General features: G+C 42.8%; 1 protein-coding gene across 5 annotated transcripts in view; it reads right to left on the bottom strand.

Moving 5' to 3' along the window:
* LOC118396117 (uncharacterized) overlaps window positions 1-26,078 on the bottom strand; it is a 200,934-nt gene extending 174,856 nt beyond the window's left edge. For 3 of the 5 annotated variants that reach the window (XM_052465553.1, XM_052465545.1, XM_052465543.1), the window contains exon 1: window positions 25,157-25,363. The gene's annotated coding sequence lies outside the window, so the exon portion shown is untranslated. Of the gene's footprint in view, window positions 1-25,156; window positions 25,364-25,462; window positions 25,534-25,929 lie in introns of those variants that run through there. The other 2 variants (XM_052465544.1, XM_052465546.1) reach the window with 2 other exon arrangements.
* Window positions 26,079-26,569: the final 491 nt, after the last annotated feature.

The following is a 26,569-nucleotide window of genomic DNA, read 5'->3' as shown; positions in this document are numbered from 1 at the left end:
ACTCTGGCCCGTGGGCCAAATTTGGCCCGCGGGGTAATTATATTTGGCCCACGAGACAATACCAAATTACTACTAGAGCTGGCCCGCCGGTATTATACAGCGCATTCACCACTAATACTACGAATCCCATAATGCTCTGCTGTTTTCGCGCGCCAATCAGGACAGGACCCAGAAACGCTCTCTCCTCTGTGACAGTAGTCATAGCAACATAGACGCTACAACTGTCAGCGAGCTAACCCTTCCCAAAAATGGCGAAAAGAAAGGCAGAAAACAGGAGCTTTCTGGACAAGTGGGAGGCAGAATACCTGTTTACATATGTAAAAGACAAACCTGTTTGTCTTGTTTGTGGAGTCAACGTGGCTGTTTCGTTTCATAGTAAGGAGTACAACATTAGACGACACTATGAAACGAAACACCATGACAAATACAAGGACCTGGACATGACTCAAAGGAGCCAGAAAGTAGAGGAGATGAAAAGAAGTTTGGTTTGCTGTAAAGGCTAGTTATATAGTGGCAGCAGAGATCGCAAAATCAGCCCGGCCCTTTAATGAGGGAGAGTTCATGAAAAAGTGCATGGTGAAGGTTTGTGACCTCGTATGCCCAGAGAAAAAACAAGCATTTTCAAACGTGAGCCTGAGCAGGAACACAGTAGCTGATCGCACATGTGATCTTGCCACCAATCTGTATGACCAGCTGATGGAAAAGGGAAAAGATTTTGTTGCGTTCTCCCTCGCTGTGGATGAGAGCTGCGACGCATCTGATACTGCTCAGCTGTCAGTCTTCATCCGTGGAGTGGACTCAAATCTGTGAGTTACGGAGGAGCTATTAGGATTCAAATCAATGCATGGCACAACCACAGGAAAGGAAATATTTGAGGAGGTTTCCAAATGTGTAACTGAAATAAAGCTGCCGTGGGATAAACTCGTTGGATTAACGACAGATGGTGCGCCAGCGATGTGCGGTAAAAAGAGTGGACTGGTGGGCATGGTTCGGGAGAAGATGCGGGAAGAGAACTGTGCAGGTGAGCTAACTGTTTACCACTGCATCATACATCAGGAAGCACTGTGTGCCAAAGCCCTAAATATGGAACATGTTATGACCACAGTAACACAGGTAGTTAACTTTATAAGAGCCAAAGGTCTAAATCACCGCCAGTTTAAATCTTTTCTGGAGGAGTGTGGTTCGGAATGCGCAGGCGTGCCGTATCACACAGAGGTGTTATGGCTAAGCAGAGGAAAAGTACTGAACAGATGTTTCGAGCTGTGTGAGGAAATATGTCAATTCCTGGAAACCAAAGGGAAGGATACAGCAGAGCTCCGGGAGCAAAAGTTCCTGTGTGAGCTGGCCTTTCTCTGTGACATCTCGAGCCATCTCGATGCGCTGAACCTGCAGCTTCAGGGGCGGGGGCGCATCATCACGGACATGTACGCTGCAGTGAGGGCCTTCAAAACTAAACTGTGCCTGTGGGAGAATCAGATGCTGCAAGGAAACCCTTGCCATTTTCCCTGCTGCCAATCCATAAAAGCGCAGATCTCTACCGCCGTGTTCCCATGCGCACAGTTTGCTGAAAAACTCAGTGTTCTCGCCGCTGAGTTTAGCCGGCGATTTGCCGACTTCGATGCCCAGAAATGCAAGTTTGAACTGCTTAGTAATCCCTTCGCAGTTGATGTGGAAAATGCACCAACCAACATCCAAATGGAGCTGATTGAACTCCAGTGCAACGACACACTGAAGTCAAAGTATGATGCTGTGGGCGCCGCACAGTTTCCACGGTTCATCCCTGACACAATGCCTCAGCTCCGCACCCAAGCTGCTCAGATGCTCTCCATGTTCGGCAGCACTTATCTATGCGAGCAACTTTTCTTCTCGATGAAGATGACCAAAACAACTCACAGGAGACGTCTGACTGATGAACATCTTCGCTCGATACTGAGGATTTCTTCAGCTCAGAGCTTGAGCCCAGACATTGATGAACTAGCATCCAAGAAGAGATGCCAGGTATCTGGCTTGGGCACATCAGATTAGACCAGTGTGCAATAATTAATGTTTTCTTTATGCACTTTTTCTTGCTACAAGGCATGGGCTTGAATGGTTGATTGATTTATTATCATTTTATTTGTAAAATTATTAGCCAGTGGAAAAAGTTGATTTTGGTATTTAAATCAGAAGGCTGCAAATAGAAAAGAGGCATACAATTTTTATTTAAATGTTATTTATTTAATAAATGAATGCCATTGATGTGTTTTTTCATTTGAAATTCGATTTTGCATCTCCACTATTAAATTATATATTGTATGGTAATAAGCTATGCTTGTTCCATATTCAATGTTAAAGCAAAACTTGTTTGGGTCCATATTAAAAGGTTAATTTGTTCAATGTTGGCCCGTGACTTTATTCAGGTTTTACATTTTGGCCCACTGGGTATTTGAGTTTGACACCCCTGATCTACTGTATCTTGCCTATGCCGCTCTGTACCATCACTCATTCATATATCTTTATGTACATATTCTTTATCCCCTTACACTTGTGTCTATAAGGTAGTAGTTTTGGAATTGTTAGCTAGATTACTTGTTGGTTATTACTGCATTGTCGGAACTAGAAGCACAAGCATTTCGCTACACTCGCACTAACATCTGCTAACCATGTGTATGTGACAAATAAAATTGGATTTGATTTGATTTAGGCCTGGCTTGCTGTCAGCATTCCAATTCATCCCAAAGGTGTTCAATGGGGTTGAGGTCAGGGCTCTGTTCAGGTGAGTCAAGTTCTTCCACACCGATCTCAACAAACCATTTCTGTATGGAACTCGCTTTGTGCATGGGGGAATTGTCATGCTGAAACAGGACAGTGCCTTCCCCACACTGTTGTCACAGTATGCATTGGGGCAGGTAGCATTCTACTGGCATTCGCCAGACCCAGAATCGTCTGTTGTTCCAGATGGTGAGGCTTGATTCATCACTCCAAAGAAAGTGTTTCCGCTGCGGCGAGCTTTACACCACTCTAGCCGACGCTTGGCATTGTGCATGTGGATTTAAGGAATGTGTGTGGCTGCTGGGCCATGGAAACCCATTTCATGAGGCTCCCGACAAACAGTTCTTGTCCTGACGTTGCTCCCAGACGCAGTTTGGAATGTGGCAGTAACTGTTGCAGCCGAGGACAGACAATATTTACGCGTTACACTCTTCAGCACTCGGCGGTCCCATTCTGTGAGATTGTGTGACCTACCACTTTGCGGATGAGCCGTTGTTGCCCTTTGACAGTTCCCACTTCACAATAATAGCTCTTACAGTTGACTAGGGCAGCTCTAGCAGGGCTGAAATTTTACAAACTGACTTGTTGGAAAGGTAGCATTCATTAACGATGCCATGTTGAAAGTCACTGAGCTCTTCAATAAGGCCTATGGAAATTGCATGGCTGTGTGCTTGATTTTATATATCTGTCAGCAACGGTGTGGCTGAATTCGCCGAATCCACTAATTTGAAGGGGTGTCCACATACTTCATGTATATGCACAACCACATTTTACTGAGTTTAAGTTTTGGGGGGGTACGTTTATTTCTTTATTTTTGGTCGGGGGGCCCTCTAGCAGTCAGGGGCCCTATGCAACTGCTTATGTCGCTTATGCCTGGAACCGGCCCTGATGGTCAGTGTACAGTGTTTCATTGTCTGTTGTCATGTTTTAACCAATGGAACATCACAAAGAGAGCAGTCTCCTTGCCAGACAAATGCATGTGTTGAATGCAGTATACTTAGAGATGTGACTGACAAGTGTACATCTCCCTATATGTATGTGTCAGGGTTACAAATACTGTACATGTATTCCCTGAGAACTGGTTGCTCTTTTCTCTCCCTCATCTGCCTCACAGCACCTAATGAGATATATAAGATATTCAGCTATAGTCTGAACACACACTCCAGAGCCCAACTGAGAATAATCAATATGTGAACCTATTACTCCACTAGAGCACAGTGGCTCTAAATTGCTTTCTGCTACAGCGGGGTAAGCATTAGAAAGCTGATGTCTCCTTCATGTCTGGAAAGCACGACTAAACATGATTTAAGGAAGGAAATTAATATTATGTAATATATATTGAATTAAGCTGCCTATTGTATATAAGCTGACTAAAATTAATTAATTAATGAATTAATTAAAGAACCAGTGCTGCTGTAGGAGATCACACATAATTTGTGAAATCAGACATTAAAAAATGAACTGTGGTAAATATCTGAGTACTTCAGAATAATTTATCACTTGCCTTCTGATTTGATGTAACATTTAATGGGCACACTATCTGACAGACTCCCACAGCAGTGGGCTCTAAATGGTAATAGTGTTAATAACTGTGTTACAGCAGTTTAGAACAGTAAAGCAATAATCTAAATGACCCTAAAATCCTATTAGCCTTTTTCTTAACCTTTGTCTTTTCCTTTATATATTCAATTATGATGTAATTATGTGAAATAAAACAATATGTCTCAAAGCAAATTACTTATCTGTGGTTACGTCCCAAATGGCACCCTATTCCCTATATTGTGCACTACCTTTGACCAGGGTAGAGCACTATACAGGGAATAGGGTGCATTTGGGACGTAACCAACAGATAAGTCAATTTGAGATATGCACAAATGTCCCAACAAGACAACCAAGTGAGTTATGAGAGACTCAATCACTCGATCACAGTGCCACTGATGACAATTTGGAAACTTCCTGTCAGTGCCAGACAGACGTATTACAGTTTTTCTCAGTCTCTTTGGTGCATTTCTTAGATCAAAAGTGCAATTCTTGATACAACAAATTCCAAATCATCTAGTTACTTGTGCACATCATTAAAGCAATTTCTTATTCCTTTGAACAAATTGCAATTGATAATGTACAAGTGTCTGCTTTTTTCCACATTATCAATTGCTCATGTCATGTTGATCAAAATATAGTAGATGGTTCTCTGTTGAATAGTCTTACCCCTCAAAACATCTAGGCATTAGTTCCTTGCATAAGCCATTACATGCAAAATTGTTGAACTATTTGTCATAAACTGTCAAGCATAGTTTTACACATTTCTATTAGACCTTTTGTACAAAAACGTGAATTGATGAATCGTGCAGGTGAAATTGACCCTCACTCATGAAGGAATGTAAAGTGTTAGTTCAACCAACAATCAACCAGTTGTCTAAATTGCTCAATGGTGCATCTCATGAAGAATCAATTGGCAAGCATATATAGAAAGACCATAACACAGAGTTGCAATTTTCCAATAATGGATGGACCAGGAAACGAACAGGGTCAACAGCCAAGAGGAGGAAGAAGAGGAGCAAGGATGTGTGGTGGAAGGCAAAACATAGGAAGAGGCAGAAGAGGACATAGGCGCATATCTGATGACATAAGGGCCACTATTGTAGACCATGTTGTCAATCATGGCCTTACAATGGCTGAGGCGGGTCGAAGGGTGCAGCCGAATATTGGGAGATCAACCGTGTCATCAATAGTTCAAACGTTTCGAAGAGAGAACAGGTATGTCCACCAATGTACAGTGCACTGTTACTGTATATAAGCAGTATACTGTATACTTCCTACAATGCTTCATATTACAGTAGTCCACTTGTATTTCACAGAATACAGAAATATACTCTGTAAAGATACATACTGCACCTTACATGCACCAACCTGTATGTTTTACAGTAAAATGTGTGTTTGCATAGTTTTTGTCTATGTGAAAGTGTGCGATGCATCACTGCATTTTTCCCCACATAGGACTGTAAGATTACCTCAAACCGGTGGCAGAGGATGCCTTTTCACACCTCAACAGTAGGAGGCTATTTGCACAATGGTCAATGCCATGAGACTCCATACGGTTAGTATCTCAACCATCGACAGGGTGCTGCATAGAAACCAGATGAGTATGAAACAGCTGTACCATGTACCATTCCAAAGGAATGAGGACAGAGTTAAGGAGCTATGGTACCAGTATGTACAGGTAAAACATATATCTATATAACTACTTTACAGCAACATTTTATAGTGATACATAGTACAGTAAGCATAAACTGCACACATTTACATTGCTGTGGAAGGAACGTGCAATATATATGCACATTTTATGTCACTCTTCCTTACCAAAACAAATTCAACTGTGTGTTCTGGGATATAGCGTATAATGGAGTTGGAATCAAGTGAACTCTCTCACAACTTTGTATACGTGGATGAGGCTGGCTTCAACCTGACCAAATGCAGAAGGCGGGGTCGGAATATCATCGGTCACAGAGCTACTGTGGATTTGCCAGGCCAACGGGGAGGAAATATCACCATGTGTGCTGCTATTTCGGAGCATGGTGCCCTAACCCATATCCCCCTTATAGGGTGATACAACACCCAGCATCTACTCAACTTTTTAGAGACTCTCTAAAGGGCTCTCATCCCTGATGATGAGAGGGGTCTGTTTAGAGAGGATTTGACAAAGTATGTGGTCATTTGTGATAATGTGAGTTTCCATCGATCAAACATCATAAGGCAATGGTTTGTGACCCACCCGAGGATGCTCATAGAATTCCTCCCACCTTATTCACCATTCCTTAACCCAAATGAGTTCTTTTCAGCATGGAGGTGGAAGGTGTACGATCGTCAGCCACACACACAGATGACCCTGCTGGCTGCAATGGATGCAGCATGTGAGGACATCACAGTAGACGCCTGCAGAGGATGGATAAGGCATTCCAAAAGATTCTTTCCAACTTGCATTGGAAGGAAAAATATCCGGTGTGATGTGGATGAGAATATGTGGGCCGACAGACAGGAACGTCTGGATGTGTAGAGACAGCACAACAGAGCTGCGGGCAAAGTTGTGCCTTAGGGGTGGTTTCCTGTGTTTCTTTCTAATTTCGTTTTTTTTTCTTGGTGCCCCTTGGGTTGTCCAGTCTCTTTCAATCAATAACACACATACAGTAATATGTAAATAGTACTGTTGAAATTGATATATGCCATAGAAGTGCAGCCTTGTGCATTTTCAATACAGTAACTGTCATCCAAACGGTAGCCTAAGTTTACATCAGGAAATACTGTCAAAGTACACAGTTACATTGACAACATGCCTAAACATTTTGACGACCTTGTTCGTGAACAATGACTCAATGACTTATCATTCTGATAACATTGACATGATCATTGGCATATAATGATATGGCATAATATTTACTTTTGAGAGATGTACTAAGGATTTTTAGTGACTGACTAGCTTTAGAAACATATCTATTGTATATTGCAGTTTGTACAAATTGTTCTGAGAAATTCACTTATTATTTTGCACATGTTAGGGATGATGTGAGAGAGAGAGAGAGAGAGAGAGAGAGAGAGAGAAATGAACAACACAAAAACAAACCAAATTAAACTGGAAAGGGGCACTGATAAGGCTTTGAAATGTTTTAGAAAGGATTTTGCCTCAAAATTATTCTGAGCAGATATTCTTTAATTTCAGTCAGAGGTAGTCTTGACTGAATTCCATCTTAAAAAAATGAGGGTTAAAGAAGACCCAAGTGTGCCCCGTCCTAAATAGCAATACAACTATATAAAGTTAGAGTCAAGTTGGGGTAAGTAAGCATTTCACTGTAAGGTCTACTACACCTGTTGTATTCAGCGCATGTGACAAATAACATTTTATTTTATCTGATGACACCTGACATTGTGATGTGACCACTGTGCTAAAATATAAATACATAAATATCCTGTCGAAAAATAGATTGTATTTACAACCACTGGAAAATCATTCAAAACTGTGTGAATCTCTTGTGTTTCCACAAGTTTCTTATTTTTTTAAGTTTTGAGCTTTGGCTGCCTACTTCATTTCCTACATGCCTTTTGAGAGCCCTCATCCTTGAATCTTCACTATGAATCCCTTACAACAGTTCTAATAAAAATGGATGTACTTTATTTCAGACTATTTGATCGATTTTAGACTTCTATGTCCTTAGAGGATTTAAGCATACCGTAATTGCTGGAATATAAGCCGCTACTTTATTCCCACGCTTTGAACCTCGCGGTTTATACAATGACGCGGCTAATTTATGGATTTTTCCCGCTTTCACAAGATTCATGCCGCCAAAAAACTGAGCACCGTCACATAATGTGATGTAAAATCGAGCGCGCTCAAACTTCCCATCATTCTGATTACGGTAGTAATTTCATCCCTCTCATCATGGCAAAGACACGGAGAAATGCATATGATGCAGCTTTCAAGTTGAAGGCGATCGATCTGGCTGTTGGAAAAAGAAAGAGGGCTGCAGCACGGAAGCTTGGCCTTAATGAGTCGATGATAAGACGTTGGAAACAGCAGCGTGAGGAACTGACTCAGTGCAAAAAGACAACAAATGCTTTCAGAGGGAAGAAAAGCAGATGGCCCAAAGTATTTGCAGCCACTCGACATCAGTGTAAATCGTGCATTTAAGGTGGCGCTCCTTGTTCAGTGGGAGTCTTGGATGACAAGTGGGGAGAAATCCTTCAATAAAACGGGCTGCATGCGAAGAGCAACTTATGGTCAAGTCTGCCAGTGGCTCCTGACAGCGTGGAGCATTGTCAAAAAATCCACTATCATCAACGGGTTTCGAAAGGCTGGACTGCTGCGTGTTGAAGGGGCAGCATGAGCTCAGCGGGGTATTTGCCTCCGGATGAAAGTGACGAGAGCGACAATGAAAACGATCCAACATCGGATGAAGCAATTCTGAGGCTATTCATCTCCGACACCGAAGGAGATGACTTCAGTGGTTTCAGTGCACAGGAGGAGGAAAATAGTGACCAAGTTCATTTGTTTCAATGTACCAGTAGGCACCTGCGGCTTAAAGACATGTGCGGCGTATTTATGTACAAAATACATCTTTTTTTAATAATTCAGTGGGTGCAGTTTATATTCAGGTGCGCTTAATAGTCCAGCAATTATGGTAACTTCATGCACACCCACCCCTTTATAATGTATAACTAATAAAGAATAACTGCCTTTTTAGCCAAAATGTCAAGGTTTGTCCAAACATCAACCAATGTGTTATAGATTAGGCAATTAGTAAAAAAAAAAAATCTGTTTGTTCTCAGTACACCTGAATTGATTAGAAACTAGTAAGGAACTCTACATGTTTGTTTACTCTCCTTCCCCACATTGCCAGAGCTAATACACAAATCCATGCTGACATTTCCTCCTTATGTCCCACATTATTGTTTCCCCTGCTTAACAGACATCCTGCTAATTAACAATGTGAAAAATAAAGGAAGGGATATTGTTCCAGACTATTTGATTTGGGAGTCAGACATGAGTAAACGGACATGAGTCCAGAGACTGTCCAGTAAACAGTGGCTAACCACAACAAAAAAATGATACAATACGATCAAAATCATACTGGCAGGAAAGGCCTGATATGTCCTTTTCAGAAAACCTGTCAACTGATCTCTGTATCTCAAACTGTAACTCTTGAGGTCCAGTTGAGTAACACTGTTATCTACAATATTTTAAACACCATCATGTTCTGTCAATGATAACCTTGGTATCTGACATACTGTAACTAGAGGTATTTTATTCATATCCATATGCAAGATTGCAAATACCACTCTTAAATCACCACAAATGCATAAACTAAATATCTTTTCCTGTCAGTTGCTAGATTTCCATCCAATTGGCTACAGATTTTCATGCGAAAATTCAAACTTCTTTATGAAGAAATTATGCATATTTTACCACCAGTGTGTTTCCATCAAATTGACATGTTACAGATTAAGACGTAGTGCACAAATAAAATAACTTTTGCGGTTAAATTCCCATGTACCAAATAATAAAACACAATTAGGTTTCCATCGCATTTTCAACTCTATTGATGGTTTGTCACAAAATTGTTTGCGTTATATAGAGAATGTGCCCACTCTGGTCTAGGTACGTGTGCTCTTCCTAACAGCTCGCTGATAATTTGCGGGTATAGCCTATACTGTATGATTTTACTTGTCAAACGGCAGCCAAGCATCGATCATCATGCCATCAGAATAAGACCCTTGATATTTATTGGAAAGGAGCATCAACACCATCAAGTTCATCGTAACTTATTTTATCTGTAGCCTAATAAACTGCATGCTGTCCCGAGTCATAGTGGGAGGACCACACAATATCATTGGGTGACTCCAAGTTTACTTCGATATGATGGTTATTATATAAATATTTGCGCATAAAGGCGCCATTTCTCACATAGTTCATTTTACCGACACAAAAAGATCCAACCTTGTCTAGTGTATTTGGTTTTATTGACATTTGTAAGGTTGAACGACAAATTTGTTGTTTCCATCAGGCCTGTCGTGAATTTTTTTATCCATCATGTCCTTTGGTCACGCCATAACCTTTGAGAGACGTTTAATTTCTCTATTTGGTTTGGTCAGGGTGTGATTTGGGGTAGGCATTCTATGCTGTGCATTTCAATGTTGGCCTGATATGCTTCACAATCAGAGACAGCTGTTTATCGTTGTCTCTGATTGGGGATCATATTTAGGCAGCCCTTTTTCCCACTTTCTGGTGTGGGATCTTGACTACATTTAGTTGCCTGAGTGCACAACAGTAGAGTCATGTTTTGTTTGGTTGTTTTTGTCCGGTGTTTATTCATTAAAAAGAAAATGTACGCCTAAAACGCTGCGCCTTGGTCCGATCCTTACGAAGGAACGTGACACCTTTACTCGCATACAAAAGTTGGTTGGAAACCTGATTAGTGTCACCAAATCGTGGCCTTAGAAGTCTGCTCACACACACTTCTGTTTGTTCCCCTCCATTTAAATTAAATGGCTCCTCTCTTGGGATAACATTTTCCATACTAAAAGCATGTCTCTTCTTTAAAAGCACAGCCATGAGTGTATTTTTCCTGTGCGAGGATGAAGTGGACTGACAAATGCCTTCAAATCCCATTTGCAATTTGAGAGTGCCCCTGAGTTTAGACTGCAGGTCACTACATACACTCGCCAGCAGCAGTAAACCAAAGAGTGTAAAAGCAATGTATATTCAGTATTCACTCCCTTCATACATAGAGGAAGCACAGTGATGCTGAAGGGATGAGATCTGACCTTGACCCAGCGGCATATCTGTAAAGTATGAGCAGGGTAAGGAGGTTTTCCTTACCAAATGAACTGACCAGGGAAAACTCCTGACCTTGGACAAGGTCTTATTTTAGAGCAAAGAGGTGTTAGGCACTGTGTTGTCTGGTACAGAGAACATTAGTAAACTATAACAACATATTTTTTTAACACTCCATTTTTCCCTGGTGTTGATCTTGGAGGTGGCAAGGACACACTTAAGAACACCCACATCAAACCACACACCCAAGCCAACTCACGTTTGGCTTCTGTCATGGCCGCTTGAGGAGCAATCCAATAAAAACTAGGCAAAATCAGCTATGGACATATGCCATCTATGACAAAAAAGAGGCTCCTTAAAATGGACAAAATCAAATAAATGTATTTATATAGCCCTTCGTACATCAGCTGATATCTCAAAGTGCTGTACAGAAACCCAGCCTAAAACCCCAAACAGCAAGCAATGCAGGTGTAGAAGCACGGTGGCTAGGAAAAACTCCCTAGAAAGGCCAAAACCTAGGAAGAAACCTAGAGAGGAACCAGGCTATGAGGGTGGCCAGTCCTCTTCTGGCTGTTCCGGGTGGAGATTATAACAGTACATGGCCAAGATGTTCAAATGTTCATAAATGACCAGCATGGTCAAATAATAATAATCACAGTAGTTGTCGAGGCTGCAGCAAGTCAGCACCTCAGGAGTAAATGTCAGTTGGCTTTTCATAGCCGATCATTAAGAGTATCGCTACCACTCCTGCTGTCTCTAGAGAGTTGAAAACAGCAGGTCTGGGACAGGTAGCACGTCCACAAACTAAAACAAATATGCTATATGTCATTGTGTATGGTGGCTGGGGATCTATTGCGAGAGAGTGGTCTTTGTGCACAATGCTTGACCAGCTCCACCTCCTTCTGTAAACCCTTTACTTTCCATCAAAGCCCAGGGATCCAATTCAAATGAAAATGTGTGTGGAGTTGTGCTACGTCCCTCATAACGCTTCTTAGTCGTAGTCTATGACCTACCCTCTAAGTAACCTGTAGTTAACCTGAGGTCACCCTCCCCGGTTCTGTCCCTCTCCATGTCTCCTGCTGGGCCTGCTCCCAACCGTAATCACAGCCAACCACCCAGAGCTAATATCTGCCATCCTACCTGACTGCCAAAGGAATATGAAGGAATATGTATAATGTGACCTGCAGGACATTTTGCCACATTCAACATAACAATCTCCACCCACAGACCAATTAGGAATTGGAATGATTGTGAGTAGTAAGACACACATTTCTGCTCTTTAGAATCAACAACTAGATACCGTAAATGGTCACACTAATCCGGTTTCCATCCAACCTTTTACTGCGAGTAAAGTACATGGCGGATGAAAAATATATCACGACAGGCCTGATGGAAACAGGAAATTTGTTGGTCAACTTTCCATATGTCGACAAAACAAAATACGCTAGACAAGGTTGAATCTTTTTGTGTTGGTAAAATTGCCCCCACCCCCCCAATGGACATGTATCATTGCTACAGTTGTAAATGTATATATATATATATATTGCTATTATTATTTTATGTTTCTTATACAGTACCAGTCAAATGTTTTGACATACGTACTCATTCCTGGGTTTTTCTTTATTTTTACTATTTTCTACATTGTGGAATAATATAGTGAAGACATCAAAACTATGAAAAAACACATATGGAATCATGTAATAACCAAAAAAAGTGTTAAACAAATCTAAATAGATTTGAGATTCTTCAAAGTAACCACCCTTTGCCTTGATGACAGCTTTGCACACTCTTGGCATTCTCTCAACCAGCTTCACCTGTAATGATTGCAGGGTGAACAAGGCTTTAGTGACAGCACTTTCACAGACTCTCCTTCACAACCAGACAACTAACCATTCCACTACTGGAGAATCCTAGCATCATCCAGTTAGTGAATGGGCCTGGAACCAACTGATGTAGTTGGAAACTGATCACCACACAGCCCTGAATACCCTGCCAGTCATACAGGAAGGATACTGCTCCAGAATGGCCAGTTAGCTGTGCAACCTGTCAGGCCCCAGAACAACAACCATCAATGGCTACTTTGTCTCCTCACCCTGTTAGGACAAACGGATGTCCCGATCACCTTAAAGACTTTGAATCAGAGCTGTACAAATCAAATCAAATTGTTTTAGTCACATGCGCAGAATACAACAGGTGTAAACCTTACAGTGAAATGCTTACTTAAGAGTCCGTAACCAACAATGCAGTTTTTAAAAAATACAGATAAGAATAAGAGCTAAAAGTAACAAGTAATTAAAGAGCAGCAGTAAAATAACCGACCGTATACAGGGGGGTACCGATCATAGTCAATGTGTGGGGCACCGGTTATTTGAGGTAGTGTGAACATGTAAGTAGAGTTATTAAAGTGACTATGCATAGATGACAACAGAAAGTAGCAGCGGTGTAAAGAGGGTGTGTGTGTGGGGTGTGGCACTGAAACTAGTCTGGGAAGCCATTTGACTAGATGTTAAGGAGTCTTATGGCTTGGGGGTAGAAGTTGTTTAGAAGCCTCTTGGACCTAGACATGGCTCTCTGGTACCGCTTGCCGTGAGGGAGCAGAGAGAACAGTATGTGACTAGGGTGGCTGGAGTCTTAGACAATTTTTAGGGCCTTCCTCTGACAACGCCTGGTGTTGAGGTCCTGGATGGCAGGAAGTTTGGCCCCAGTGATGCACTGGGCTGTACGAACTACATCTAAACCGGAAATTGCTTCTGCTAAATTTTTCAAGTACTGATCATATTGGAGCTCCCTGCTATGTGTTGCTCTGGATGTCTTAGTCTAACGTCTGTAACTAGATGCTTAAAAACCTGTAGAATGAGAGTAGTTACTCAATATTTTTCTGTTGTTCAAGGCTCAAACTCCTATGGGTCCATTCGGCAAAACCACTCACACCATCACCGACCGAGGTTGCAGCCATTGTGTTCTTTCCAAATAGCCTATATTTTTTGTATTTAATTACTTGTTATTAGTTCCAATAGGCCTCCAGTGTTGTTGTTTGCTTGAACAGTCACTGAGGCTGTATTTAACGTTAAACGATAGTTATTTCAGATGCAGCAGGTTTAGATATTTAGCTAACTAGCATTGATAGCTTAGCACCAAAGATACAGGCAGAGAGACTAGGATTCCTGTAAATTTTTCCTGTAAATGTCGTTGTTCTAACAGGCTTAATGTTAAATCAGAATTTCTGAACCAAGAGGCGCAACATCACAAGACTTTCTTGAACACTTACGAAACAAACCAAGCAGACCAGGGCAGGGTTTGAGAAGTGAAAAGTTCTTGCATTGGTTGTTCATTTTGTCAATCTAAAGGCACAACCCGAATTTGAGCCAATAATAAGTAGTTGAACATGTTACTCCACAACCTTGTGAAAATGACATGTTTTCATTTTAGTCAAAAACAACTTTATCGAAGGAGTGCCTTTTGATTTGACAGCCTGCGGTTTGAGATTCTTGGATCCAACGGCCGTGTCTTTGTGAGACAAAGAGGAGGTGAACGGATGATTTCTGCATGTGTGATTTCCAATGTGAAGCATGGAGGTGTGATGGTGCTTTGCTTTATTTAGAATTCAAGGCACACTTAACCAGCATGGCTACCACAGCATTCTGCAGCGATACGCCAGCCCATCTGGTTTGTGTTTAGTGGGAGTGCAATATGGTTTTCAACAGGACAATGACCTAACCCACCTCCAGGCTGTGTAAGGACTATTTGACCAAGATGAGTGATGAGTGATGCACCAGATGACCTGGCCTCAACCCAATTGAGATGGTTTGAGATTAATTGGACCGCAGAGTGAAGGAAAAGCAGCCAACAATTGCTCAGCATATGTGGGAACTCTGTCGAGACTGTTGAAAAAGCATTCCAGGTGAAGCTGGCTGATAGAATGCCAAGAGTGTTGCAAAGCTGTTATCAAGGCAAATGGTGGCTACTTTGAAGAATCTCAAATCTCAAATATATTTGGATTTGTTTTACACTTTTTTGGTAACTACATGGTTCCATATGTGTTTCATAGTTTTGATGTCTTCACTATTCTACAGTGTAGAAAATAGTAAAAATGAAGAAAAACCCTTGAAGGAGTGGGTACATCCAAACCTCTAAACGGTACTGTATAGCTTACACCAAAGGGTAATAGCTATATATTTTTAGCAAAATAGTGCATCTCAGCATCTGTGGTCTAAGATTTATGCTTAATGATGTGGACTGCAAATTACTTCATGATGGGAGTAGGCCTGGGCTCACAGAAATAAGAATGAATAGAATGGGCTTGGAACTCTAACCCTGGAAATTGACTGGTAACTTCATGGGTACACTCCCAATGGTTGCCTGTTATTGTGACGCAATAATTTCAATGTTTTTTTTATTTATTTCTATTCATTCTTATTTCTAAGCCAGTTTAATAATATTCAGATCCATTCAAGCTTTGGCAACCTTAGATGAAGTACGATGTTTCCATTTTGGAGAACGGAGAAGACCTAGGCCTGTAGCATGGACGGCGACGAGGCCCGAAAAGTAAGTCCATTTCTATCGCTAAAGGCCTACCTTGAAATGATTGACTGTAGACAGTTCTTGTATTGATTACACTGAAAAATGTATGGAAAAGGGTGCATGTCTGAGGTCATGTGTAAATCCACTGTCGCAACATCAAGTCTATAAAATGGATTGATTTGGCTTAGATCATTGTATGTTAGGAATTGCCATTTAATCAGACCCTTCTGCGCGAGGCCGCTCACGCACACCAGGCGTCAGGAAACATTTACTAAGGGGGCAGTCGAAATCGATGAGGGGAAACTTTTTTGGGGGTTGTTGCATTGGAATTATATTGAGTTCTGCTTATATATCAAACATAAAGTTCAAATGCTGAGACTCAGAGATCATTGAGTGCATTTGAAGTAAGGTAGGTTGGTGCAAAATCTGTAGTATTTCCGCTGCGTATCAGCATCATATATATAAAAAATATATGCCATTTAGCAGACGCTTTTATCCAAAGCGACTTACAGTCATGTGTGCATACATTCTACGTATGGGTGGTCCCGGGAATCGAACCCACTACCCTGGCGTTACAAGCGCCATGCTCTACCAACTGAGCTACAGAAGGACCATGGACAGTGCCCTACACACTAAAGCAAGTCCGTTTGTCACGTTCTTTCAAAATCAAACCCAGAAGCAGACCAGGACAAGGAGAGTAGGAAGAAGGTGAGTATTTATTTACAAGTGAATGTGAATGGGTAGATATATCCAGGTGGCGTAGCGGGCAGCGGTGGTGAGTTGATGGGAGTAAATAGGTGGATCCAATGGGGTAGCGGAATCCTCCGACGACCAGGCAGGAATGGGGTAAATGATCCGGGTGAGTAACTGAAGACAGAACAAACGGAGGTAAGTTTAAGGCAAGCAATACGTAAAAAACAACAAAACAAATTCTATCCAACTTGAGGCTGATACTATGGCACAACATACTGTTCATGGCTAACGATCCGGCAGGGAATGGATGTCAAGTCCGGGCTTATGAAGAGGAGAGATGATGATCAGGACCAGGTGTGCAGATAGCTGATGGGATACAGATGCGGGTAATCAGAACTCCCAACTGGCTACATTGCCCGGCAACCAGACAGGGTGCGTTCCAGGACGCCGGAAAAAACACTCCAGGACAGAACACAGGCAAAAAACAGACTCGGGATTCGTGACAGTACCCCCCTGACGAACGCCACCGGGCGGACTACCCGGAGCGCCAGGGTGGAGGCGGTAAAAGTCACGAAGCAGGTCATCGTCAAGGATCTGACGCCGAGGAATCCAACTCCTCTCCTCAGGACCATATCCTTCCCAATCCACTAAATACTGGAACTCTCGACCCCGCCGTCTGGAGTCCATGATGCGGCGCACCGTGTAGACAGGACCACCTCCGATCATCCGAGGAGGAGGGGGCAACAGAGGACTGAGGAGAACCGGCTTAAGGCAGGAGACATGAAAGGTGGGATGTACTCTTAGTGTAGCAGGCAACTTGAGTCGGACCACAACAGGATTAATGATCTTCTCCACTACAAACCGGACCAATGAACTTCGGTGACAGTTTCCTCGACTCAGTCCGTAGAGGAAGATCCCGTGTAGCCAACCAAACCCTATCTCCGACAGTATAAGCGGGGGCAGGAATACGGCGACGATTCGCCTGGATCTGATACCGGTCAGAAACCTTAAGGAGGGCCTTCCTGGCCCGAAGCCAGGTGCGGTGGCAACGACGAATGTGGGTCTGGACCGAAGGAACTGAGAGATCCCGCTCCTGAGAAGGAAACAAGGGAGGTTGGTAACCGTACAGGCACTGGAAGGGAGACATCCCAGTGGCAGATGAAGGGAGAGTATTATGAGCATACTCGACCCAGGGTAATTGAAAGGACCAAGAGGTGGGATCAGAGGAAACAAGACAGCGCAGCGTGGACTCCATCTTCTGGTTGGCTCCGAAGAGCCGCCATCACCTCCTCCTCAATCCTCCATGTAACGGCTCCCACGACCACGTTCTGGGGAAGAATCGTCTCAGTCTTGGAACCACTCTCCACCGTCTTGGAGAACATCCGGGACAGGGCATCCGCCTTCCTGTTCTTCGACCCAGGTCGGAACGTCAGGGAAAAATTGAAGCGTCCAAAAAACAAAGCCCACCGGGCCTGACGGGAGTTGAGACGTTTAGCCGATTGCACGTAAGACAGATTCTTGTGGTCAGTCCAGACCACAAACAGTTGCTCCGCTCCCTCCAACCAGTGACGCCACTCCTCCAAGGCAAGCTTCACAGCGAGAAGCTCCCGGTTACCGACATCGTAGTTTCTTTCAGCTGGAGAAAGACGACAAGAGTAGAAGGCGCAGGGATGGAGTTTACCGTCAGTGGAGCTACGCTGGGACAGGATGGCGCCCACCCCCACATCAGACGCATCCACCTCCACAACGAACTGACGGGAAGTGTCAGGTTGAGAGAGAATCGGGGTGTTGGTGAATCAGCTCTTCAAATCTAGAAATGCTTGGTCTGCCTCAGGAGACCAACATAACTTTCTGGTGCAAGACGTCAGTACAGTTAAAGGGGCGGCCACCCGGCTGTAATCAAGTGATAAACCACTGATAAAAATGTGCAAACCCCAATAATCTCTGGAGCTGCAATCTCGTACCGGGCTGGACCCAATCCCGAACCGCCCGAACCTTCTCTTGGTCCATCTTGATCTCTCCCCTGGAGATGATGTACCCGAGGAAGGACGTTGTGTGGGCGTGAAAATCACACTTCTCAGCCTTCACGAACAGACGGTTCTCCAATAACCGCTGCAAGACCTGCTTGACATGCTGAACGTGGCTAGAAAGCTCCTTCGAGAAGATAAGGATATCATCCAGGTAAACGAACACAAAAATACCAATCATATCTCTCAGAACGTCATTCACCATACTTTGGAACACAGCAGGAGCGTTGGTCAGTCCAAACGGCATCACCTGGTACTCAAAATGTCCCATCGGAGTATTGAACCCAGTCAACCACTCGTCCCCCTCTTTGATCCGAACCAAATGATAAGCATTACGTAAATCAAGCTTCGTAAAAACCGTAGCACCCTGTAAAGAATCGAAAGCCGAGCTCATCAAGGGCAGGGGATACTTGTTCTTGACCGTAATATCATTCAAACCCCGATAATCAATACACGGTCGAAGAGAGCCATCCTTCTTGCTCACAAAAAAAAATCCTTCTCCCAGAAGTGATGACGAGGGCTGAATGAGACCTGCAGCTAGAGACTCCTTGATGTAGGTCTCCAAGGCCTCACGTTCAGGTCGAGAGATACTGTATAACCGTCCCTTGGGAAAGGCAGCTCCAGGAAACAGATTAATCGCAGTCATAAGGTCGGTGGGGAGGAAGGGACAGAGCCTTCTGTTTACTGAATACTTCACCCAACTCGTGATATGTTTCTGGAACCAGGGACAAATCAGGAGGAGTCACTGACCTGACTGGAAACGGCAGGAGAACAGGCAGTCCTAAGGCAGTTAGCATGACAATCAATGCTCCAACTAGTTACCTTACCCGTCACCCAATCAAACGAGGGATTGTGTTCCTTCAGCCAGGGGTAACCAAGAACCAGAGGAACATGGGGCGAGGATAGAATGAAGAAGGAGATAAACTCTGAATGATTCCCCGACAACAACATCTTAACCGGTTCAGTCCTCATAGTGATCCGTGCCAGACTACTGCCGTTCAGAGTGGTTGCTTCAATGGCTTCCGGCAATTGCTCCTTGGAAAGCCCCAGCTGTTCCACCAAGTCGGCATCAATAAAGCTGCCATCGGCACCTGAATCGATAAAAGCGTTAATCTCTAAGCTCTGATCCTTATTCATAAGGGTCGCAGGAAAACGGGGTCTGACAGGATCTTTGAGAGGTTGAAACTGGCTCGCTAAAATTACTCCCAAAACTAGCGAGCCGGGCAGTTTAACGGGCGCAGTGGACAAGCGTAGATGTAATGACCCGAGCTACCACAGTAGAGACAGCTGTTGGTCTCACGTCTACGTTGGCGCTCCTTAGTTAGCCCGTGTCGCCCCACTTGCATTGGTTCAGGATCTGGTGGCAAGACCCCTCCACTAATCCCGTGTGGGGAATAACGATCAATACGTTCTGGTTCACTTCCTGAACCGAATGGTAACCGAGTTGCTGATTGACTGCTTCTCCCTCCTTCTCTCTCGGACTCTATTATCTACCCGAATAGATAAAGTGACCAAGCTGTCTAGGTCACTAGGCTCTGGATAGGATATCAGCTCGTCCTTGAGTTGCTCCGACAACCCCTGGTAAAAAGCCGCTTGTAGTGACTCCTCATTCCAACCACTCTCCACAGACAATGTCCTGAACTCGATCATAAAGTCTGCCACACTGCGAGCCCTTTGTTATGACAAGCATTGGCTGACTGGGACAAAAATTCAATCCTGGCAATTTAGCAACACATCATACCCTAGTGGTAATCACTATTACATATTATACAATTGGCATTACATTTGTGTGTCTCTTTCTGTTTTCTTCCTACCGCCACTGCACCTACCTGTCACGATCGTCGTATGAAGGAGAAGCAGCGTGGTATGCGTACATTCTCTTTATTAAAAGAATGAACACCGAACAAACTAACAAAATAACAAACTAAACATGAAGCTATACAATATAGTGCAGACAGGCAACTACACATAGGCAAGATCCCACACCAGAAAGTGGGAAAAAGGGCTACCTAAATATGATCCCCAATCAGAGACAACGATAAACAGCGGTCTCTGATTGGGAACAATATCAGGCCAACAAAGATATACAATATCCTTAGACATACAAAATCTCTAGACATACAAAAACACCTAGACATACAAAAAACTAGAGTACCCACCCTCGTCACACCCTGACCTAACCAGAATATATAGAAAAACAGAGATATCTAAGGTCAGGGCGTGAAACTACCGCCACTGAGCCGTCTCTGCTAGGCCTAGCATCCTTTCTCACAGCTCTGGTACCAGTAGACCAGGGGACCACAATGCCTATACTGACCCAGCAACATCTTAGTTGTGAATGAATAAACAAATGTATTAGATAAAGAAGAAGAAATACTGAATAAATGCCTAATAGGTTACCATTTGCTCAAAATACCATATATTTATTTGGCTAATTAGTGCCTGGCTAATATTAAATCAAATGTTGCAGCGAAATGCTTACTCACAGGCTCTCTCTCCTCAACAGTGCAACACACACACATACACCCAGACATAAATACAACCAAGTAATAGAAACATATTTTTAAAAGGAGGAAGGGAAGTAGGAATATTTACACAATATACTATGAATATACTATGAGTATACTATGAGTATACTATGAATACTACAGAATATGCTGGGATGGAAAGGTAAAGAAAGAACATACCTAGTCAGTTGCACAACTGAATGCATTCAACTGAAATGTGTCTCCTGCATTTAACTCAACCCTCTGAATCAGAGAGTTGCAGTGGGGTGTTCGTAGTGAGGATTACTGGCTACTATTTGGAACTTTGTGAGGCGAACTTTCTGGTGCCCAGAAATGCTGAGGCATCACCCAAGTGGGTGCTACCCAGAGTGGAAGAGAAATCCAGTGACTATAAGACTCAGGCTGGTTCCCAGACTTGCCCTCTACAAGATCATAAGCAAACTCCATCACCATCATCTACCATTCTCTAACCAGCTCTCTCCGCTCAAGCCATGAACGGACCCTCCATCTTCGGAGGATGCAGCTTTCAAAGACTTGGCCTCTATTGGTTGACCTGTCCTGATATATTGCTTGTTTGTTTCTTGCTTTTGAAGCGCTTTGAGATTCTATGAAAAGCACAATAGAAATGCCATACATTATTACTACTATTATTACTACTATTACAATTATTATGACTATAATTATTATGACTATTATTATGACTATTATTATTATGACTATTATTACTATTACTACTATTTATTACTATTATTACCAGTATTATTATTATTATTACTATTGAGGACTCTGCATGGTCAATCGGGTCTCGTCCCGTGTGTTAACCATAGGGTAATACAATGTATAAAAAATCACCATGAGATTGTTAATAAAAACATTTTATTTTTCAAATAACACTTTTGAATGAATAAATAACAGCTTTAAGAATAAATGTTAAACATATTTACATGTTCATATTCACAAGAGGACCCAAATGACATTTACAATTGATAAAACGCTGAAGAGTTACATTTCATTTTTTAGTAATGCTGTTCACAGCCAAGACATTCCAGAACTGCCATCGATTTGCAGGCATCAGAGGACACATCTTGGTGATTTGGTCAATCTTCTTGGACTCTTCTATCCCTCTATCCTGTGTACGTAGTGTTGAGGGTGTCTCTAGAGTGACTTTCTTCATGATGAAGTCAAGCTCTGTGAAGTCCTTTTCTTCATGGGAGACTTTGTAGAAGAGGCTCCTGGATCCACGCCTCAACTGGATCTCAGCCATCTCTGCCAGCTTTGGTGCTGCTGCCTTCTTCAGCTTGACGATGGAATGGCCAGCTTTCCATGCCAGGATGATTTCCTTTTTCATTTCGACCACCTCCACCTTGCCTGCATTGGAAGTAGCGACCACATGGAGGAAGTCCCCGAAGTCGTACAACACACCTCCAGGTCGAGCTTTCATTTCCTGTTCCACACCATGGTGGAAACGGTTTGCTCTTATGAAGGTGCGTCCTGGCTCGAAGAACTTGAGGGTGATGTCCTCCATCAAAGTTGAGACAGCATTGACAACGCTCACCAGTGATGTTAGGAGGCACCAGTTTTTGTTTTGAGAAGTGCAGTCATCCACCCAATACACTGCATGTTTGACATCTCTCTCACTCTCCAGTGCTGTTACATAAGAGGAAGTCATCTCCTCTGCCTTCCAACCAGCTGTTCCTTCCTGCCATACAGCTGAGATGGTTTACTTCTTCTTTTGAGACTTCTTTCCCGTGTTGGCGAATGTCTCGTGATAGGCAACGATTCTTCTTGTGAACAATGCTGTTTTCACACCTGGCATGTGAGGGAGCATGATGACTTTTTGCATATCAACGCTCCTCACAGACCAGTCCTCAGGCCAATCTTTCTGTGCATCAGCCCTGCAGTCTTCTGATGTTCTTCATATTTTCTACATTGCATGCCGTCTGGGTTGGTGATGGTGAATTCAGGTGCTGCATGGCTGTTGTCTTGGCAGGCTTGGGTTTCCATGGCCTCATTCTCCCTGTGCTCCATCTTCAGATGATGACCCTGCACCAAACAGAGCTCGCACTCCTCCTCTCCAATCTTCACAAAGCTATTGTTCCTTCCCTTTACTGCCTTGCGATAGGTTTCACAACCGCAGCTGGCATCTTTGTTCTTCTCCTTGTAGTCATTATGAATGACCCGAATATTGGTATAATAGTAATGAATTCAGACTATAGAATAGTAGACTGATACACATCCAATACATCAGCATGCACATTTATTTGTGGACCACCGTAATACCGAAGAAGAAGAGACAATTGATACATGGATTGTGTATGTGTGCCGTTCAGAGGGTGAATGGGCATGACAACAGATTTAAGATTGAATTGCCTTTGAACGAGGTATGGTAGTAGGTGCCTATAGTTTCCTGTGTGTATCAAGAATGGTCCACCACCCAAAGCACATCCAACCAACTTGACCAAAAGCATTGAAATCAACATGGGCCAGTATCCCTATTGACACATTGCCTCGACAAGGGTTGTTCTGAGGGCAAAAGGGGTGCAATGGAATGGGAATGGGAAGGTGTTCCTAATGTTTTGTACACTCAGTGCACAGCCAAACCAACAAGGAACTGGCAGTACATCTGTGTCAGAGTCTCTCCACCTCTCTCTCTGAATTTGATATAAAACCATCTGTGTTCGTCATAGAACGATGGGAGTAGTTTCTGTGGATGCGGACAGATTTCCAGCGTTGTGCTTTGTTTCAAGCAAGCAGTGACGGGCCCTCTGATGAACAAATTGAATTTTGGGTGGGACTTCCCAGCATCCAATGGCTGTGGATATTTAAGTGATAATGCCGGAGAAGCTGGTGTTTAGAGGATATATTGGCACGGGTGTTTATAGGCCTGAGACGGAGTGCCAATACAGGTACAGGGAGAGAAGGTTTGATAACTGAAAGACATTAAACAGAACAGGAACAGCGTCTGGACAGGAACACACAACACCAAGTAAAGCATACACAGGGAACACCACGAGGAACAGATAGATATACAGGGGCAATCAACCACGTGAAGGAGTCCATGTGAGTCCAATGAGCGCTGCTGCGCGTAGTGATGGTGACAGGTGCATGTACAGACAGGTAGCCTGGCGCGGAGGGGGAGTGGGAGGAGGCGTGACAGTATCCTCCAAACACCAGCTTCGAGGATACATCAATAACAATGAGCTAATCAGGTACGATTTCACCCAGCATAAATAATGGGCTCTCTTGTTAGGACACTATTGTTCAGAGGAGCTAACACAATAACTTCAAACTGGTGCTGGAAAGACTGCAAACTAGCTGTCCTTCCTTTCGTTTGACCTTTTTTCAATTGATTTCTTTGTATATATCCATAAAAATTATGCCAGCTGATTCATGATTTCGACTGGCTGAGAAACGCTGCCTGGCATCTTTCTTTCTCATCCCGACTCCCTACACATTCATTATTAACCCTTTCATGCGTGAGTTCCAAATATCTCTTTCATGCGTGAGTTTTTTTATGCACCTGATGTTAGAACGTTCTCTCCATTCCAGAATGTGATTGTTAGGTTCTAGTAATTTTTTATTTTCTAATAACAGTTTGAAATGAGGTGTGTTCCACCTCATTCATTCACATAAAAGTAGTCATTTTTACTTTTGCGGACTAATTCTTTCTTTTTTTTCTGACCCTGACAAAATTCCCCAAACACTTTCCAATTGTTTGTGCAGTTCAATTCTGCAGACATTTGCTCATCTGCCGTCCTGCACACACGTGTTCATATTTTCCACCCGTCGCCTGCATCGCAATCAAAGTTGTTTTCATTACCAATAATAACTTTGTAAATGTGTACATTTCCATCAAAGTGCCTTATTACGTTATAATAGTTTCTGCATGTCGTGTTATGTCGTTTCTACTGTAGCATAATGTTTTTGTGTATATTCCTTATTACCGCGGACACGCGATGTAACGTTACTCATTTCATAACATTTATGGTGTTATACTCAATGATTAGGTAGCTTGCTACATTCTTCTATTAGCTCTGGAAAACTATGCTAATTGCGTCAGGGAAGTATTAGCATGTGTTGTATTTGGAAGTTACCCTGGCCTTATGACTCCCAAGTGGCACAGCGTCTCAGTGCTAGAGGAGTCACTACAGACACCCATCTTCAAATCCAGACTGCGTTTCTATCAAAGTAAGAGCCTTATTACGTTATAATAGTTTCTGTGTGTTGTGTTATACCGTTTCTACTGTAGCTCACTGTGTGTATGGAGCTAAATATATTTGTGTATATTCCTTATAACCGCGGACACGCTAGGTAACGTTACTCATGTTACTCACCTTTTATGGTGTTATATTCAATCGTGCTTATGTAGCGGGTTTCTTATGTACCACAGGAGAACCAAGAAATGAAGAGCGATACCACGGCTGTCTTTTAGGCTTTTATGTTGATCTGCAATAGTATTGTGAAAAGACAGGACAGGAACACATCAGTCTCCAATGCACCATCTGACAAGTTGTTCTTTCTCTCTCAGTGTTTTCTCAGACTCACACCTATACATAAAGCAATAATGCATACTATAAAATAATAACCAGTCCTTAATACAGAGAATGTATCATCTTAATTCCTAGACAATAGAACCATACCTGCAATAGTATTGTGAAAAGACAGGACAGGAACACATCAGTCTCCAATGCACCATCTGACAGGTTGTTCTACACAGGAGCATGAAGAAATGTAAAACACATATCCTGTCTCACATCCTCAATACATTGCTAGGTGCTTTCAGTGTTGACAGTAGCAAATTTAAAAACTCGTGTACAAAAACACTGCAACATAAACAAGTTACAACGTGAAATCGCCTCCCATAATGCAACATCAGCACCAGTCCGCAGCTCAGCTAGCCGTATGCATCACAGAAAGGCATGCTAGCTCGTAACATAAGCACTTTTAGCACTCTGTAAACTATATTAATAACAACAATAAAACTCTGAAAGTTACATGTTTCAATAGTCTCACACTCCCTTATAACAATATCTACAGCATTAACCTTGGGATGTTTTATTTATTTCACGTTATGTATTTCTACAAAAGACTAATCTGCAACACATACCTTTCTCTCTGTGTTTTCTCTGACTGAGGAGAACGGGAGCTACGGGTTGTACCAGGGTGTTAGTAGGTGACACAAGCACCCAGATGAAATAAAATACATTTAATGAAACAAAACCCGAAGATGTTAACATCATTCAGCTACGGTAGCTGCCTACCTAACATCAACAGGCAGCACCAGTAGCGCAACAATTTAAAAAAGACACTAAAACTAAAGTTCCTGGCGATCATAGCGATCTGCCTCCCCCCTCTGTCTGAACTTGGAATATTCCTGTTCGCGGGCTTTGGCCACTGACCCTCAACCTGGTTGTTCTGTTCTGCGTCGTGTACTATTCTAATAATTTGAAGTTTGATGGAATAACCAATGTAACTCTACTACACTTATGTAGCTAGTTACATTCTCCTATTAGCTCTGCAAAACCATGCTAAATGCGTCAGAAGTATTGGCATGTTGTATTTTGACGCTACCCTGGAAAAATATCTTATACCACCTGGTCATTTTCTGCCCCCATTTTGAGGTTATAGTCAAGCACTGGTTTGTTTCTCTCTCCCGTCAGGTGGTCCACCTTCCCTGTGGCCGACATGGTTGCTGTATGGACAGTGGAGAGGACATGGACATCTTGTTTGTCATGGCACTTTACTGC

The sequence above is a fragment of the Oncorhynchus keta genome, chromosome 17 (assembly GCF_023373465.1).
Source record: "Oncorhynchus keta strain PuntledgeMale-10-30-2019 chromosome 17, Oket_V2, whole genome shotgun sequence".
Taxonomy (NCBI): domain Eukaryota; kingdom Metazoa; phylum Chordata; class Actinopteri; order Salmoniformes; family Salmonidae; genus Oncorhynchus; species Oncorhynchus keta.
This window is presented reverse-complemented; position numbering and strand designations above follow the sequence as displayed.